The 18,691-nt window shown below is 51.1% G+C and overlaps 1 protein-coding gene across 4 annotated transcripts in view; it reads left to right on the top strand.

Annotated features, from left to right (window-relative positions):
• The first annotated feature begins 8,158 nt into the window (after positions 1 to 8,158).
• TSPAN18 (tetraspanin 18) overlaps positions 8,159 to 18,691 on the top strand; it is a 182,404-nt gene continuing 171,871 nt past the window's right edge. For all 4 annotated transcript variants that reach the window (XM_082342346.1, XM_082342342.1, XM_082342343.1 and 1 more), the window contains exon 1: positions 8,159 to 8,485. The gene's annotated coding sequence lies outside the window, so the exon portion shown is untranslated. The remainder of the gene's footprint in view (positions 8,486 to 18,691) is intronic.

The following is an 18,691-nucleotide window of genomic DNA, read 5'->3' as shown; positions in this document are numbered from 1 at the left end:
CAGAAGCAGGGGCCGCGTCTGTCGGATTCACCGTTATATGCCCAGCATTTACCTGGCATAGTTGGCCTATGCGCAGGACTCTAAAATATTGACTGCATGAAGGAAACCTCTGAGTTAAAGGATCCTGCCTCAGAATGCAGCATGGTGTCTCTGAATACAGGGGGCTCAGAGGCACAGATAATCAGAAGAACAAAATTTTTTTGGCCAGAAAGAATATGTATTTGGGTTTTTTTTTTCCCTTTAGAGGAATTAATCTTCTAATTCTGTTTTGCTAAAACTAATGTTTATTGATTATTTGATTCACGCCTTCATTCACTAGATATTTATCGAACCCTTACAAGGTGCCAGGTGCTGTGAACTAGACAGCGGACAAGTGCCTGGTTCCGTACACTCGGTGGTGAGCCGCCGCGATCCACCATGGTGCGATGGTCTGAGGGGACCCAGGGTCTTGTCTCAAGGCTCAGCCTCTTAAAAAATGGAGCCACTATGCAAACATTCTGGGGGAGCTTTATGGAGTTCAGCTGTTCATGCTGCGGAAGCATTTCTACAAACTGCACATGGGGCCTTTTATCCACCTTATAATTGGCTTGGGCTCCTCTGTAACTGGTGATAAATCAGGCATAAGCCTGTCTCTAGGTTTATTGAGGTTTACATATTTGGAATAAAAAGTAAGGGATCTGGCAGGCAGTAGCAGAGAAAGAGAAAAACCTGGGAAGAAGAAAAACCAGAAGGAGAGAAGCTGGACCAGTGGGGCTTGACCCCAGTTCTGCTGCAAATCAGCGGAAGAACTTGGCTGCCATCGACCCCCTGAGATCTGTGAGGTTCCTCATCTGCACAGAAAGTCAGTTGAGTAAAATCACTTTTGATAAACCGTGAAATACTCCCCTCTTCCTCTCTTCTGGGAGTTTTTATTCCCTGTCTTCCTTCGCAAGCTCTCACACTTCCTCTTTTGTCAGAATGCTAGACGGAGGCCAGCAGACACTGCTGCGAAAAACAAGAAAAAGTCAGAAAAAAGCTGACCATTGCCCAATACTTGTTAACTCAGGAATGAGATCCACTTCATATTTTGTTGGTGGAGGGGTCTTGAGGGTCAGTTCATTTATTGGCACGTGAACTAGCTGTTCCCATTAAATGAGTCAGTCACCATGTGAACATTAATTTGAGTAAGTGAATCAGCCTCACTCTGAAAAACAAAGACGATGCCATGAAGCAGTGTGGACATGTACCAACACACACACATTTACACAAGCACCGACATGTACCATCACACACATACACACACACACACACAGATATTACATTTACACATATACACACATCGTAAGCACAGATGTGTCTCACTCACACACACACGAACACACTCAAGCAGAGGGCTAGCCAACCATCCTGGTTACTTCCATCTCTGAGGTCCTGTAAGCTCACAAATACTGTCACTGTGACAGCCAGGTGCAGATCTGTCCTTGAACTTCGAGGTGGCCTGGCAGGGAGCCAGGTTTCTCAGCCCAGCTCTCTGTAGCTGACTGGCGCCCCAGGGCATGGAATGGACATCAGAATCGATGACCACGAGGTGGCCTCGCCTTCTTGTCACTATGCCTAGCACACACCCCAGTGGCCTGAGAGCCCCATATGACTCCTGTGAGGTCACTTAGCTTCAAAGGAGGCAGCTCTTCCTGGCTAGAGGGAACTCATAGGCCAGTCACCTGCCCTGTGTCACAAAAGTCAAGGCCATCCCAGTCAGAACATCTAGGGTTCTTTCTAATTCTGCTGCCACCCTGCTTGGTGAGTTACTCCACCTCCCTGAACCTCATTTTGCTCATCTGTAAAATGGGGACAATACTAACAACCACATGGTTATTGGGAAAAACAGAGACCATGAGCATGAAGCAGTGAGTCAGGATATAGAAATTGGGCTCTGGAATATGACTGACTGCCTGGGTTCAAATTCCAGCTCTGCCACTCACCAGCTAGGGCGTCGAGGACAGGCAACTTAACCTCTCTGAGCCTCAGTTTTCGAAGCCTCTGTAAAAGGGGGACAATCATAGACTCTTCCTCATAGGATTTTTGGGAGGAATAAATGGAGGTACAGTGTTTAGTGAGGTGCCTGGGGTTTAGTAAGAGCTCGATAAAGTTCTTGGCTGTGGCCTTTGCAGCTTAGCCTCCCTCTAAGCACACAGTAGGCTCGCAATGCTTCGTGCATCAGTGAGACTTGGTCTGCAAGGAAAATAGGTAGAACAGTCTTGAATACTTACCCTGTGCCCGCTGTAAGCACTTTACGTGTGCTATTTCAATGAATCTTCCGAAACCCCAAGAGGTAGTTACTATCTTCATTTTGCAGGGGAGGAAACTGATCTTCAGGGAAGTTAAGTCACAGCCCAGGTCTAACCTGGCCTGGAGTCCAAGAGCTGCAACATGCTGACACTGCAAGGAAACTGGTCTTAACCCCCATGACTTCCCTGCTGGCTTGAATGTCCCAGATGAGGTGTCCACTGCCCATGGGCAGAAGAGCCCTTGGCCAAAGGCCCATGTCTAGGGCAATTCCTGGATGTTGCCTGAGGCCCCCGATTGACCAATAAAGTGCATTGCCAAGTCCTTCTTCGGGAGTTGCTTGCATCAGAGTAGAAAGGGTGGACGTAGGCTCTTAGTTTAGGGAGCAAAGCCGTGGGGACTAATAGTTCATTGAGGGGAGAAGGCATCCACTCCATCTGAGAGCAGAAAATGAGGCAGGTGGTTTGGTCAAAAGAATACCCATTTGGAAGCAGGACCCAAATTCCCCTAAACCCTGAAGTCAACTTGCTGGCAGATCTTGGATAAGTGGCCCCCTGCCCACCCTGGACTTAACGTCAGTGTTTTCATCTGTAAAATAAGAGGGCTATTGCACAAGATGAGTCTTAAATTTAAAAATTTTCTGATTGTGTTGATTGTTCAGTCATCCAGATGAAGGTAGGGACCGTACACGTTCTCTGTCATTACTCAGGTTTGGATGTCCAGGTATGGAGCCATTTCCTGATCCACAGTTGCACCTTCACGAATATTTATTGGATGACTGAATTGTACCGGGGCGGGGGGGGACGGGGACCCTGAGTTCTAAACATGGATGATAAAGATGATTTAAAAACCCAGAACTTAGATTTGTTACTTGCTTTCTGGTTTTCAAAGCCCCTTTGCAGATATCATCTCCTTCAATGTTTACAACTGCCCTGTGGGGTAGAGGCTATCATCTCCCTTTACAAAAGAAGAGGGAGGTTGAGAGAAGTTAGGCCACTTGGCCAAAGTCACACAGCCAGAAAGTTCAATGCCAGGATGGCCCCAGGTCTTCTCCTGACCTCTTCCCTGCCTAGCACTCTCTCCCTGTCTTATGAGCATACGGTTCCAAAGGTAATGAAAAGAGAAAGGTTTGAATCCCTGTTCTTTTTTTGCTGGGCAACTTATGGGAGGTCTCTGAGTTTCCCTCTCTGTAAAACAGGCTTCCTAGCCATCCCTACCTAATGGAGTTGTTTGGAGGTTTAGCGAGCTGGTGGTTTAACAGCATTATCACAATGCCTGGCATATAGTACACATTCCTCCTGTTAAAGATTAGGAGTGTAAAGCACAGAGAGGGAAAGTGACTTGCCCAAAGGCACACAGCTGGTAAACAAAAGAGCCAGGCTTTGAACCTGGGTTTATCCAACCTTATAACCTGAGCTTCTACCCAAGTGAGCACTCCATGAATGGTAGCTACTAGTATTGCATTACTTACTATCAGTTAATAAAGAAAATGAAGGTGATGATGAGGGTTCAGAAGTATCCTTATCTGGCAGGATCTATTCCAGGGAGCTGCTTTCTGGAAAGCTGGGCTACAAAGCATCCAGAGGAAGCTTGACCCTGGGCCCCTCCCAGTGCAACCATCCAGAATCCACCTCTTTTCCTGCAGAGGGTTGGGGGGAGGGAGCACATGGGCCTTCCCTTTCTTCCAGCTCCCAGCCAGCAGCATTCCTGGGGATGGAGGAGGACCTTGGCAGACAGGCCCTTGGGCCTGGTGCTGAAAACCTCAGAGAGGCTGGCCAGCGTCTGTGGGTAGCTTGCTGGAGGGAGAAAAAGAGAGAAAGAGGGGGACCCTGTAACAGGTCCAGGTCTGGGAGGGTCAAAACTATATTCACCAAAGCTCCAAAGGATGTTCCTAGGATTTGCAAATTTATTTCTATGACAATCATGGCAAAGATAAACAAATTCAATCACACTCAGTTGTACGTTTAATGAACTGTCATTTTGGGAGAAATGATTGCAAATTACATATAAAAAGAGACAATTCATAAAAAAATCAGGGAGGCAGTGATTAAATATTTAAAATGCAGGCTACCTTGCAAAAGCTAGGTTGGAAGGTCAAGATACCTCCTGGGGAAAGGATCCAGCCCGGCCAGCATTCATCCAGCCATCCATTCACACATTAGGCTCACCTTGACTGAACATTTATTATATGCCAGGGGCTTTCCATGAGACTCTCACAGCCACCCCATGCCAGAGGTGCGTTTACAATTCCCATCTAGAAATGCATCATTCATTGAGGCTCAGAGAGTTTTTAAGTGGGCAGTTCAAGGTGGCACAGTTAGGAAGTGGCACCCAACGTCCCCTGAGCGCTGGCTCTGCCAGGTGCAAAGGCCCTGGAGATGGACAAGGCAGGGCCCCAGTACTTGAGAGGCTTACAGTCTGATTAGCCATAAATTTATAAATGTTAGAAGCAAATCTAGTGATTTCGAATTCTTTTTAAGTGAAGGACACTTTCTCCTTGAAATCTTATGTGAGACACCAGCGTACAAAACAGATGAGAAGGGAACCTGCTTCTGGCTAAAGCTGGGAGGGAAGTTTCCCTTCCTCTTCCACGATCTTTAGGTACCTAGGAGTGGGAACTGCCAGCCTGACTTGAAACCCCCTGATCCCGCCCGAACATCTCACTCATTTTACCGATGGGAACACTGAGGCCCGGAGAGGGAAGGGAATTGTCAAGATGGCCAGGACTGGAACTTTGGTCTGTGGACTCGTGGTTTGGGGCTCTTTGCTCTGCATTAGTGCCCCCAAGGTACCAATGTGTGGCTTCTCACCCCAGGTGTCCTGTGCCAGCGACTGGAGCACAGTACCTGGGTTGCCCAACTGGCCACACTCAGGTGAGTTTGGGGCTTTCATGCCAATTCTTTTTTCCCAGATGACAGGGAAAAATGAAGTCTAAGAGCCCCCTTGGAGAAGAGGTGAATATTTTCAGAAGAACTATTTCTACTAGACCCCCAAACACCAGGGGAGTAGAAAGGGCCCTGGCCTCGGAGTCAGGAGGCCTGGTTCAATGCCCAGCTCTCTGACCACGAGTAGGAGATGATAGTCTGTGGTTCTTCCTCAATTTCCCCATCTGTAAGATGAAGTGGTTGGATTACAGTGAATTCTCCACAAGATTCCTTCCAGGGTGGGCAAATGGGGAATCTAGAACCTTCTGGGCCAGGCCACTTCTGGGTTCATAACCACCTAGACTCCAGTTGGTCAGCAGTGGTCTTAACACTACCTTCACTCCCTCCTGGGGACTGCTGACCCTCATCCCTCCCCGCTCCCAACATTTTCTCCCTTTTCCAGCCTCTCTCCTCAGTAAAGCCCTCTCCCTCTCTGTTTCCCAACAAGCCACAAATTTGGTTCCTTTCTTGCTTTTATCAGAGGATACCAAAAGGGATTCTAGAAGCCATTTGCCCTGGGCCCTTGTGGTGCAGGTGGCCACACTGAGGCCAGACAAGGCAGGACTTCCCCAAGACCATCCTGTGAGCAGGAGGGAGGCCGGCTCTCTGTAAACCGGATCACCTTCTCTCATCCAGGACTAAACTCTTAGGGTTCCTGACTTTGGCCAAAAAGTACTTCTTAGCTAATATATTCAGAATTGTGTTTCCTGATTGTGGGGCAGTAGAGATAGTGAAGGAGATATAAGGGGTCTTCAGTACCCTGACAGACCTCCTGGGAAGGAGGGGTGGGCATCCCTTTCCAACTCTCAGCCCTTTTGATCACAACTTGGAGTCTTGGTTTATTGCTGCTGTGTCCTTAACACCTTTCTATCCTTGTTAATCCCCCTTTTCCAGAGACAGTGGGGCCTCTGGCTTCACACCTTCCCTAAGCAGCAGTATTGTGTTGGATTTTTTTTTTTTTTTACTGTGGTTAAATATATATTTCTAGAATTTAATAACACCGTTTTATTTGCATTGTATTCATTTTTATGGTTACCTTCTATTTATAGTAACGTGATGCCCATTTTCCATTTATGGTAATGCTGTAACATTTCTTTGTAAAACAAGCACACTTACTTAAAAAAAAAAAAAGATAAAACAAGCAAATAAAAAACCCAAGAGTTGATTTAAAGAAAGCGATTAAGCAAATGGTTCTACCTGGTGTGCAGATAGGGCCAGATTCTCAACGGACGCAGAGAACTGCTGAGGTCTGGGAAACTCTGACTTGGAACTAGAGCTCTCCTCCCAGCTGGGTGTCTGACTGTCCAAATGGCCTGCCCTGTCCTCACGTCCCTGTGCTCCTTTCTCCCGCTTCCTCCCGCCTGCTTCTGCCAATCCTGTGGATCCCCAGAAACTCCATCCATCCCTCCCGCTGCCCCTGGCCTCCACCTCCTGGGCCCCAGCACCCTCATGGTAGGTTCACGCTTTTTTCCTCTTTAAATTTATGTGGTGCCTTGCATCCAAGGAGGCGCACACGGACGGCCTCTTCCAACAGCATTCCAGAAACAAGAGCCTGTGAGGTTTCTCAGCGCAAATGGTCAGCCTCTCCCCCAACCCTGTTTTGGCAGCTGAAGGGGTGAATGTGGAGCCTGAAGCCCTTTCAAGTTTTCCTTGTCCTTGTTTTACAGAAATTGCATTAGTAGAGATTTTTCTTCCCTTGGGTTAAGGATTGCTCACTCTGGGTCCATTTAAAAACTGTGGATCCAGGTTTTTTTCTTCCAGCCACACCTCTACTGTATTAGGCCCTCCTCAATTTACTCAGTGAAATAGTTGAAAGGACCTGACATCTTCCAAGTCCTTAGAAGGATGTATCCTTTTCCTGGAATGTGGGTAAGGAAAGGCAGTGACTTCCTGCCCCTGCAAATACTGCCCTGTGGCCTGACATCACCAACATTCCTATCCAAGACTGGAGTAGGTTCGGCTCCTATCAGTCACTCACTCCTTAGTGCGAATCAGTTGACAAAGGGGCCTCCTGCAGAGCTTGTGTGTGTTTGAATGTCCTGGCAGGCAGGCACTGGGTGTGGAATCTTCAGAGCTGGGACTCAAAAAATTGTTGCCCAGGGACAAGTAGTGAGCAATCTGAGCCCCTCTCCTCTGGGGGGTTAGAGAGCACTTTCACTTGGGCTGTCTGCTTTGATCTGCTTGCTTGTCCGTTTTGTCTGGGGCAGGCGGTGGGTAGCTACTTCACAGAAGAGGTTCAGAGGTTAAATGTCTTGGTGAAGTCATGTGTCAGCGGCTGGGGAGGGGGCCTGTGGCTAAGGCAGTGGTACAAAGATGAAAAGATAAGCCCTGAGATGGAGACACAGGTCTGGCCTCTTGCAATCAAGTCGTTTGCATCTGGTCTGGGGTGGGCACCCCCGCGCCCCCCACCTCTTGCTGCAACCCCTCCAGTCGCCTCTACTAACAGCATCGGTCCAAAGCAGCCCAGGGAGGGTGAATCCCCCTGGCTTTCAACAGGTCCTTCCAGGGCAGCGGGAAGATGAGGAGTGAGGTCCGGATGGGGGATCATCCCACCCCCCAGCCCTGCGGTCCGGCCACGGAGGTGGGGAGCAGCGTGGAAGTTTCCCTGGAATCAGTACTCCGGTCTCGCGTGCCCAGCTCCCCACTCCCCCTACGGATCTCCTGAATTCAGACGAAGCGAGGGCCCGTGAGCAGAGTGGGGAGGAGGGCAGGCGTGACAGAAGGGGAGAAGGGCAGAGGTTGGCCCCAGGGGCCCCAGGAGCGAGGCCTGGATGCTGGACTGAAGGCGGGGACCAAGCCCGGGAGGGGGTAAGTGGGGCAGCTCGCCGGAGGAGACATGCTTTCACGGCGGCCGCCAAGGCAGCGGCGGCGGCGGCGGCGGCGGCGGCGGCGACTGGAGACTGAAGGGGAGGAGGTTTGGGGCGGGGAGGGAGCGCGGGGGAGAGGGAGGGAGGGACGGAGCGGCGGCGGGGAGGTGGGGCCGGCGGGCGGGCGGCTGCAGCTGCCGCCGGCGTCTCGGGGGCTCCAGGCTGCGGGGCGGACGCAGCGCCTAGCGATCCACCGCGGAGCCGCGCGAGGCCGCCCGAGCCCGAGCCCGAGCCCCAGCCCCAGCCCCGAGCCCCGAGCGAGCGCTGCCGCCGCCTCTCGCCAGCCGGTCCCCGGACGCGCCGCCGCCGCCACCGCCGGGAAGGCAGCCTGTGCCGAGCAAGTTGCGAGTGCGCTTCTCCTCCCGGGGAAAGTTTCCCCCGCGGCCGCCGACGGGAGTTGGCGCGGGATCCGGCCACTGCCGCTGGAAGGTAGGGGTTCCGCACCTCAGTGCCCTCCGTGCGCCCCGCCGCCGCGCTCCCGGGGACTTGGGGACCCAAGCGCGCTTCCCCCCTCCCCCCGGGCGACTGTTGGGCACGGTGGGGGTGGGGGTGGAATGGGGGGATCCCAGGATGGTCCTGGGGAAGCCCAGGAACCAAGTTCTACTTCGGCTAGGCTGGGGAAGGGGCGGGGGAGACGTGCTCGCCCCCATCCGAATCCGCCGAGGGCCAGAGGCTTCCCCCGGGACAGGTGCAGCGCTGCTCGGCGCTCTGGGCGGGTGATTGGGGGTGGGGGGGGGCAGCAGAATGGTGGGGGTGGCAGGTGTGGTTACAAGTCGGGGTCTTGGCGAGGGCTGCGTCCTGAGGGAGGGGGTGCGCGCCATGCCGCTCTGTAGGGGGGCAGGTAGTGACTAGGGATTAGGAGCGAGGATCCGGGCCGTGAGGATTGCCGGGCCCAGCAGGGCCACTGAGGGCTGGTCGCCTTCGGAGTCCCTGGAAGCGGGGCGGGGCGGGGGCGCCACGCTTTCCTTCGGGGCCCCCTTTATTCCGTACTCGGCGTGTGCGGTTTGGGGAAGCGGCGACTCCGCTGGGTGCTCGTTGGATCCGAGGCTCGAGCACGTCCAGATTTAGGGGGCGCAGCGGGAGTCCGCTTGGAGGGTTGGAGGGCACGGGTGGCTTCGCGCCGGCTTTGAGTCCCGGCTGGATTGAGGTGAGTTCGCTCCCGCGAGGGGGCGCCCTTCCCTGGCCGTTTCACCCACAGGAAGGCAAGTTCTGGTTCCTGCGAGACAAATGCACCGAAATCCAGGACCGACAACCGCAGACCAACCCCCAACACACGAGGGGCCAGCCCTGAGGAGCACCCCACCCCAGCCAGAACGGGGCAGAGGGTCGGAGTGTGAGGCTGGGATGCCCCCAGTTATAACTGCGCTGTGTGTTGGAAAGCTTGGCTGTCAGGAGCTGGTTTTTCTTCGGGGAGCTGGCAGGATGTATGGGTGAATAAAAAATTCACCCCCAGAAAAACAAAAAGGAGGGGAACTTTACATTAACAGCGAATTGGTGTGGAGTAAGTGTATGGGAGCATTAACTTTCTGAGGTTTCTTTGGAGTCTGAAACCCAAACCGCTGAATGCACCCTTTTTGTAAAAGTTGTACCTTTGTTCCCTGGATCTGGCCAGATCCCTTTCTGGTGTGGGTGGGTTGAGGGTCTTGGGGTGAATCCCCTCTCTGGGCACAAATAAACTGGGAGGCACAGGGTGGGGTTGATGGGGGCCCTTAAAAACTTTAGCAGTCCAGTTTCAAGTGGTAAATTTCTTAGTCAACAAGAGCCCCTCCTCTTGGGGTCTGGAGTCTACAGGCCACATTCATGTGGTCATTTCACAATTATTGGTGGAAACCTGCCACGTGTCCCCTTGTGGGACCTCAGGGCCCCTGTGTGTTGAGTCTGTGGGTCTGTGCCAAGGCCTCAGGGAGCCAGACGGCTGCTGGCATCTATGAAGAGCATCATCTCTGTCATGTGTGGGCTGTTCGACATTGGAGGGACCCTGAAGGCACTGTGGCCTCATCTTTCTCTCTCATTCCCTCCCTCTTCCCTGCACTCCAAGTGAGTACAAATGAGCAAATCAAAGAACGTGCAGTGGCCTCATAGTGGCTGGCGGAAGTTTTCATCTTTCTCATGGATGCCAATGTGAGCTCATTGGGCAGCCCCCCTCCCCCCTCTCATGTCCCCAGAGTCCCCTGCAAAGGTGATGGAAAAGGGTAGTCCCTGAAAGAGAGTTGAGGTTCTTGCTTTCAGTGTAGCAAATGTTTTTGTTGGATGCTCTCAAATTGCTCGAGGACAAAGTTGCTGTAAAGAAAGATCAGCATGGTTTTTATTTTGAATAGAAGAGGACAGACGAGTAGGGAGGAGACAGAGGAAAGGGTGGAGAAGCCCGCTGCTGTCTCTGTATTTGTCTTCAAGACATTCCATGGGGCCAGAAAACAAAAGGAGTTGTTTTGTATTTTTGTTTTGTTTTGTTTTGTTTTGTTTTTAATGACTCTAGTTTTTCTGTGGAGGGAAGCCTGCCTGGAACAGCCCTGCCCTTGGACACTGGGAGTGAGCAAGGGGCCCCCAGAGGGCTGGCGGCTCTGCGTTCTACCCCTGCTCCCTGCCCCCCACTCACACCCAACCTGCCCCGAAGATGGGAGGGAATTGAGACCCCCTGGGACTGCTGACATCCCTGTTTGGATGTGGAGTATCATGTGTGGACTCAGACTGCTTCCAGGCAAACTCCAAGATCTCTGATTCAGCAAAATTTCAGGTCTTGGGCACTGTTGTCTCCTGGTCGTCCGGTCCCCACATCCATTCAAATGGCAGACCCTTGGTGTATCTTTACCCAGCCCGAGGCTGAAATGGCGGTATATCAGTGAAAGTTCCAGGCCACTTTCTAGAAGCATCAGTTCATCTGGAGTTGGAGTTAGGACACCTTGGGCTGATCCAGGAAGTACCCCCTCCTCCTTTAAAAACTGCCCTGTCAGCCTGGAAACAGCTCCCTGAATTAGTGAGTTTTTAATGGTCTGGGGCCGGGGTGGCGGTGGAGGAGGCGGGGGCTTGAAACTTAAAGTCAGGAGAGTCTAACGTTTCAGGGCGCTAAGCAGCCCTGCTCTGCCTTCTGTCCAGTGGGGGGCGCCGCTCCCGGCCGTCTTGCCCCGCTCCGCCACGACACGGCAAAGTGAACCAGGTGCCTGTCCTCCATCAGACTGCGGTTTGGGGACGGAGAGGGTGATGTTGGTGATCAGTTCCTGCTGGGATCCCCATTTCTGTCCACAAGCTTGCATGTTACCTTTCTCTGGAGGCCTGTGCAGCTTTTACTCCCTCCTCTTTCCTGGGAAGAGCAAAGAGTGGGGGCTGGACTGCCCCTCTTAGGGACCCCTCTTTCCAGAGGGCGGCTCTTCTGGTCTATTTCATCAGCCATTGAGAAGGAAAATCAGGAACATTTGTTCATGCTCAGCTGGGACACAGCAAAGGGAGGGGGCCTTGGAAACCAGCACTTTAGTCCCCCAGAGCAGATGATAGGTTGATGGGGTATTTTTGCAATCTGATGCTGTTAAGTAACCCGCCAGCCTGGGCTCCTCCTGCTGCATGGGCTGCCACCTTGGACCCGCATCAGTGCTCTGACTGGTGGGTGGGGTTGTGTGCAGATAATGTAACACTCATTAAAAAGAGAGGGAGAGGGAGATGGGTCCCAGTGTTTGCAGCTGGCAAAGCAGTTCTTTCATCTCAGCACTTATCTTAAGGTCCAGCCCTTGCCCCTTGTTTGTACCCAAAACTGCTGGTTTAATTAGTAACTGAACAACTTGGAGATGAGCAACAGCATGTTCACTAGTCCTATGCGTGTGTGTACGTACTGATTGGCAACAGGATGGAGTGGAAAGGTCACTGGACCAGCTGGACCAGGAGTAAGGAGACTTGTGTTCTAGCCCCAATTCTGTTATGCATGGAGCTGTGGGACCTCGAGTGATTCACCGCCCCTCTCTGAGCCTCAGTTTCCCTATTTCTCTAGACGCAGCATTGTGAGGCGGTTAGGCTGCCTGGGTTTGAATGTCGGCTTCCTTCTACTTATTTGCTGTGTGACCTTAGGCCATTCAACCTCTGGTGCCTCAGTTTCCTGATCTGTGAAATGGGACTAATTGTACTGTATCAGAGTGCTGTGAAATGTCAGCGAGATAAAACATGGGAAACACTTAGCACGGTGCCCAGCAGGTAGTAAGTGCTCAACAAATATTCAGTCATCATTGTCATTATTATTATTATTACTAATACTCTTATTGTGAAATGGGAGGGAGGGATCAACGTTGATCCTTTCCAGCTCTGATATTTTTGGGCACAGTGTGTGTGTGCATGTGTGTGTGTGTGTGTGTGTGTGTGTGTGTGTGTATGTCTGCTTTTGAGATGGAAGACAAGGGTGAATAAAACAAATTGCTTTTCTTTCTTTTTTATTTTCTTCCTTTCCCTGCCTCACTGAGGGACTCCAGAGTTAAAATCTTGTGAGTATTCTCATGATAGCCCCATCCTTGTGGCAGGAAGCCCAATGTGACGTCACTGAACATATCCTGGTTACTGGCACTTGAGGGATGATATTTCATCAGCTAGTATATGCCCATCCTTTCCCTTCCATCCTTTGTTTCCCACCCTTAACTATAGTACGAAGACCATATGTGCAGATAATGAGTTTAAGCTGATAAACAACTCCCAGATTCACCCAAATAAAAGGCCATCCTCCTAGAAGACACTTTCGACTTTAAAATAAATAATCTGGCTCCTCTGCTGCATTGCACTATGTCTGGCTGGCCCCGCTTCTCTCTCTGTGTTCTGCCCCTCGGTCTTTTGCAGGGATGTGAGCTGGGCCAGGTCTGCTGTCTGGGCTATGTCAGCCATCCTGGCGGGGCAGCCTCTGGCTGCACCTCGGCCTCATCTCCCTCCAGCAAAGGCTGTTCTCTGAGCCATCCCAGTGATGATCTTCACTATGGCAGACATTTGGGGAGTGCTCACCATGGGCCAGGAGCTAGACAATGCTTCATCTCACCTCTACCCTCAAAGTTGGTTCAGATATTGTCCCCATTTTACAGATTAGAAAGTAGGGCTCAGAAAAATCAAGGGAGCAAGTGGTAGGACTGGAATTTGATCCTAGGTTGATCTGATTCTCCCTTCTGTGCTCGAAACCACTCTGTGATGTTTCCTCTCCTATCGAAACCTCCTGTGAGCTCCAAAGCCCCAGGAAAGATTTCCCTGAGATGCGATCAGGCCCCCTCCTCCCTGCTTTTGCTCTTTTTCCAGGCTCAGAGTGCTTTATGAGATTCTCTTTTCTCATCCTGCATTGATTACTCAGCCATCCTGGGGACACTGAGGGGTAGGAGTTTTTTGGGACAAGGTTGCTTACAGGAAGGGGATGATCTTATTCAGCAACAAAAGGTTGTAATTGAAAGAGGATGTGTGTTGGAGTCACAGATGTGAACCTGCATCTTGCTTCTGCCATTTACTGGCTATGTGGCCTTGGTTTCCTTATTTGTGAAAAGCAGAATAATAGCAACAATAACAGTGTTAAACTAAGTAACACCAGCAGCCACAGCAGATGACCCCAGACTCTCAGTGGGTTTAATTCTTACTCATGTTACTTGTCTAACGTGGATCTCTGCTGTACACAGTTACTCAGGGACGCAGGCGGATGGTGACTCCACCATGTTCGTAGCTGCACTTCCAGGATGATGTGGCATCCATGGTTACCGCAGAAGACGAAGAGAGCAATGGCAAAGGAAAAGGCACACTAACGCTCCACTGTGTCCCCTGGAGGTGACACACATCACTTCAGCTCCAGTCCATTGGTCAGAACTGTCACCTGGCCCGAAACCAGCTGCAAGGGAGGCTGGGTATTTACTGAGCAGTAACTCCCTGCATTTATATTTCCTGGATAGAGTACTTTGAGGATTAATTGAGATGATGCATTTAAAGCTTCTAGTATAGACCTGGCACATAGTCCTTAAAACACGGACGCTTCCTTTCCTTAATGATCCCTGACGTGCATTGCTCTTTAGAGATTACAGACCATGTACATGGACATGATCTCTGGACAGATCATATAGTGCCCGTAATACACTGGAGGGGGAGTGGCTCGGAGAGGCCAAGGGGCTGGCCAGTAAGCACACAGCAAGGGCACTAAGCCAGACCCTTGACCTTCACCCCAGAGCTCCCATGGCCTCCTTTGCCTTACTGAAGTTTACTGCTCTTAGAACTTCTTCCAGGACCCTCCAACACCTACTTCTGCTCCTATCTCCTCCTCCCATACCCTAATGGGGAAGAGCTTCTGTATTCATCTTCTGTGTGTGCATGGGGCAGGGGGAGAAGGGCCAAGGGGATAGAAGGCTGGAGGGAGGCTGCAGGAACTATCTGAAAGCTGAGGGAGTAGTGTAGGGGCATGAGAAGCCTTAGTTTTAAATATTCATAGTGAAAGCCATAGGAATTTCGGCCCCATATACACTACTTTGGGAACTGCTGTGCATTCAAGCTTTGGGGTGTCCCCCAAATGACACAGAAGGTTACCTATGCTTCCTGTCCCATCTATGCAGTCTCCTGCTGGCCCCTTTCGCTCCTTGTGGGGTTGGGCAGGTAAAGAGAGGGGGCCTGACGAGGGTTTCTAGCCCTGTTTTTCTGAGAACAGTAAGGTGGTCAGACCTAGCTTCGAATCCTGACACCTCTACTTAGCACTTGTTTATCTCTCTGAGCCTCAGTTTTTTCCTCTGCAAAATGGGAAGAATGTAGAAAGCTATAAAGCTGATCAAGTGCCTGGCACCTAGTAGGTATCAATATGTGTACACATCGCTCCTCGCCCAGTTGAGTAAGAAACGAGAGATGCCTTTGGCAAAGGGCCAGCACCCCGAGGAGAGGCTCCAAGTGCCCCCCCTCCCACCCCCGCACACATGCCTGTCGCTCCCATCTCTTGGATGGAGAGGCTCTGGGCTCCCATCCTGGGTGGCCTGGGGCTGGGCTCTCTAGTTCATAAGAGTTGAACTACTACGGCTTCCATTTGAAATGGGAGAAGAATTTGGAGCCCCAGCCCTTGGATTTAGGCCCGTCTTTTCACGTCTAATTACCACTGTGGGCGCGGGGCCTGAGGGTGCTGCCGAGAGGAACCCCCCTCCCGTGTCGCTGCCTCTCTGGCTGGGACAGATTGCAGCACTCTCGCTGGCCAAGCGTGCCTCAGCCTCCTGGGGGGCAGCCCGCCGCCACCTGGTGCCTGACATTTAGGGCTCTCTTCAGCAGGACCAGCCCAGGGTACTCATCTTGTCTGAGTTTTTAGCCCCCAGGGGAATGAGGTGCTTCTCCAGCCAAAATACAAGCACCCCTAGAATAATGGGGATTTACTGTCCCCTGCAAAAGACCTCACAGGAATAACTGGCGGGCTGGACACCAGGGTGGAGGGCTCTTTGAGAGAGTTTGGCTCCCCAAGACGGGATTCGGAGGTGGCCCGTGGCCCCCTGGCATAGTGGATGCTTGTTCCTGGGGGCACTGAGAGAGTGGCCTCCCACTGTAGCTGCACCAGGATGCTCCCGGCTTCTTTGAAAAGTGCTGGCGGGAGGCAGGCCGGTTAGGCTGTGAGTCAGGCACGTGGGGTCCCTAAAACACATCTCATTCACTCCTGCTCCCAGACCTCAGCTTCTGCAGTCCCTCCCCCCGAAACACTGGGGCAGAGCTGTGGACCAGCTCAAGAGCGCGATGAAGTGATGTATTGGTTTCCTAGGGCTGCAGTAACAGGTACCATAAACTGAGGGCTTCTAACCACAGACATTCATCCTCGCACAGTTCTGGAGGCTAAAAGTCCAAAATCAGGTGTCAGCAGGGCTCTAGGGGAGGGTTCTTCCTTCCTTGCTTCTGGTGGCTATTGGCAATCCTTGGTGTTCCTTGACTTGTGAGCACATCACTCCAGCCTCTTCCTCTGTCATCACACGGTGTTCTCCCTGTGTCTGTCTTTCCTCTTCTTATGAGGACACCAGTCATATTGGATTAGAGCCTAATGACCTCATCTGAACTTGATGACATCTGCAAAGACCCTGTTTTCAAATAAGGTCGCATTCATACATACCAGGGGTTAGGATACGTGGGGCACACCATTCAATCCATAACAGGTGGGTACTGTTATCGCTCCATTTAACAACCAAGAAAACCAACCCAAGAGGCTAAGTATTGTAATTTGCCCAAGGTCACACAACTATACAACTAGTAAGTAACAAGTAAATTAATCTCTGTACATTTCAGTTTTCTTGTCAATAAAGTGGGGATTTATACCCACCTCGTGGCCTAGTTATAAGCATCAAAAGAGTAAGTGTCTGCATCAAACACACTTTGTCCACTGCTAACATTTGTCAGATGCTGTTTTCCATATTTGTTCCCTCCCACCAGGTCTGGAAGGGTGCTGGGTGTTAGTGTGGGCTTAAGAAACATGGGTGCATGTGAATTATAACCAATTGCAGATAGGATGTTTTCTAGAAGTAATGATTTGAAAGGACTGCGTGAAAGGCACCATTTACATTTTTCTCAACTTGTCTTTCTGGAGTTGCCTGCCGTCTCCATCTCCTCTCAGGCTGAAAATATCTGGTCCAGATGAATTGTTCTTGCTCTTTATCCTGGGTTCACCTTTAGCACCGGAAGTCACTGTGATGTCGGCAAGTTGGGTTCCTCTTCCCTGGCACGTCGTCTGGACTTCTCATCAAGAGAAGGGGGCCTAGGAGGAAATAGCCAAGGCTCCCGGCTCTGGCGCCCATCTCACAGGGGCCCAGGAGGGTTTGGAGGCTCAGCTGTGGAGGCCGAGGGTTCAGATACACCGCCTCACCCCCATGCATTGAAAGCATAAGAGGCAACACGCCATCGGGGTTAGGAGTTCTGAACATAAGGGCCTGGGTTCAAGTCCCAGTTCCCCCACAGTCCATGGCCTCTGTTTGGCCTTTGACAAGATACTTAACTCCTCTGTACCACCGTTTTATTTATTTATTTATATTTTAAAAAAATATTTATTTATTTATTTGGCTGTGTCGCATCTTGGTTGCAGCATGCGGGATCTTCGTTGTGGCATGCAGGGTCTTTTCGTTGCAGCCCGGGGACTTAGTTGCCCTGCGGCATGTGGGATTTTAGTTCCCCGACCAGCGATTGAACCCGTGTCTGCTGCATTGGAAGGTGGATTCTTAACCACTGGACCAGCAGGGAAGTCCCTGTACGACTATTTCACTTCATAAGGTTTTTTTTTTTTTAATTGAGGTGTAATTGACATAAAACATTATATTAGTTTCAGGTGTACAACATAATTATCCAATATTTGTATATTTTGCGAAATGATCACCCTCATAAGGTTTTATGAAGATAACATAAGGTCAAAATGCATAAATGTATCTTTTAGGATTGAATGTGGCACTTTAAAAGTATTCAATGAATGTTGGAATTATTCTAATTATTTTATTTATGATCTGTTTCCCTCAATGGAATGAGGGCAGAGACCTGTCTGTCTCAGTCTCCATGGAGCCTGCAGTGTGTAGCTCAGTGCCTGGGATTGAATTAGATGTTCGTAGACGTTCATACATGCAGAATGAATGAGTGAGGGAATGAATGATGAATTCTTAGTCATAGCTTCTTAGGGATCGCACCCTTCCTTGCTATGCACCAAGGCCTCTACCCGTAACCCCCCTTAGGTGGGGGCACTGCAGACAGCATGGAGACAAACCCAGTGGGGAGCCAGGGGTGCCAGGACAAACTCATGAAAGGCACTTACATCTGGGGGCGGGGGCAACGAAGGCCTCCCCATGGAAGTAAGCACAAGTTAAAGCCTGGAGGATGAGGAGGAGATGGGGAAGGGCGGCCTGGAAAGTTGTGGTCACCAGGAAACAGGCTGTGTGGTGGCTCCCTGGGGAAAGCCACGTTTGCAGTATCAGGTGTCCCTGCGACTTAGGGGGGAGCAGATGGCCTCAACCAGCAGAGATGCCCGCCCACACTCTGACACATGGAAGGCCAGTCCTCCTCCGGTATTACAACCTAACAGGTGTACCTCACTCGAGGCGGCCGGATCTATGAAAATGCCAGCTGGATCAGAGGATCCTCATTCAATTTACAGACAGATTAACGCTGAGTCCCGTTCCTCCCTACTGCCTTAAAAATAAAATTCAGTTTACTGAAGTTCGACTTACACATTTTGTTAGGGAAAACATCTGTTGTGTAATGTGATTGTGCTGGCCGCCTCGCTCTCCCTCTCAGAAGCCCTTCAGTAGATTCTCACCTGTGTTCAGAAGGCTTTCTTGCAGCCTCTGCCCCTCCCCCACCCAGGCCTGCCTCCCTCTGCTCCAGCCCACCAGCCACCTTGCCCCAACCCAAACAGGTCTGCTCTGCATGCTCTTCCCTCATCCCTGCAATGCTTTCCCTCCCTCTTTACCCAAGTCCTCTTCATCCTTTGGATCCCATCACCTCCTCCAAGAAGCCCTCCTGGACTCCCAAGTGAGCCAAATTTCCCACCTATTGACTCTGATTGCTCCACCATCCCCTCCCTAACAGGAGTTAGTCACGATTGGGCAATTGTTGACTCGTCTGTGTGATTATTTAACTTCCATCTCCCCCACTCTAGCATAACCCCTGGAGGGCAGGGACCCTGTCTGTCTTTGCTCATCCATCCCAGGCACCTGTCAGGTG

The sequence above is a fragment of the Balaenoptera borealis genome (genome assembly GCF_965194805.1).
Source record: "Balaenoptera borealis genome assembly, chromosome: 11".
NCBI classification, from domain to species: Eukaryota; Metazoa; Chordata; class Mammalia; order Artiodactyla; family Balaenopteridae; genus Balaenoptera; species Balaenoptera borealis.
Note: the sequence above shows the minus strand (reverse complement) of the source record. Positions and strands in the feature narration are given on the sequence as shown.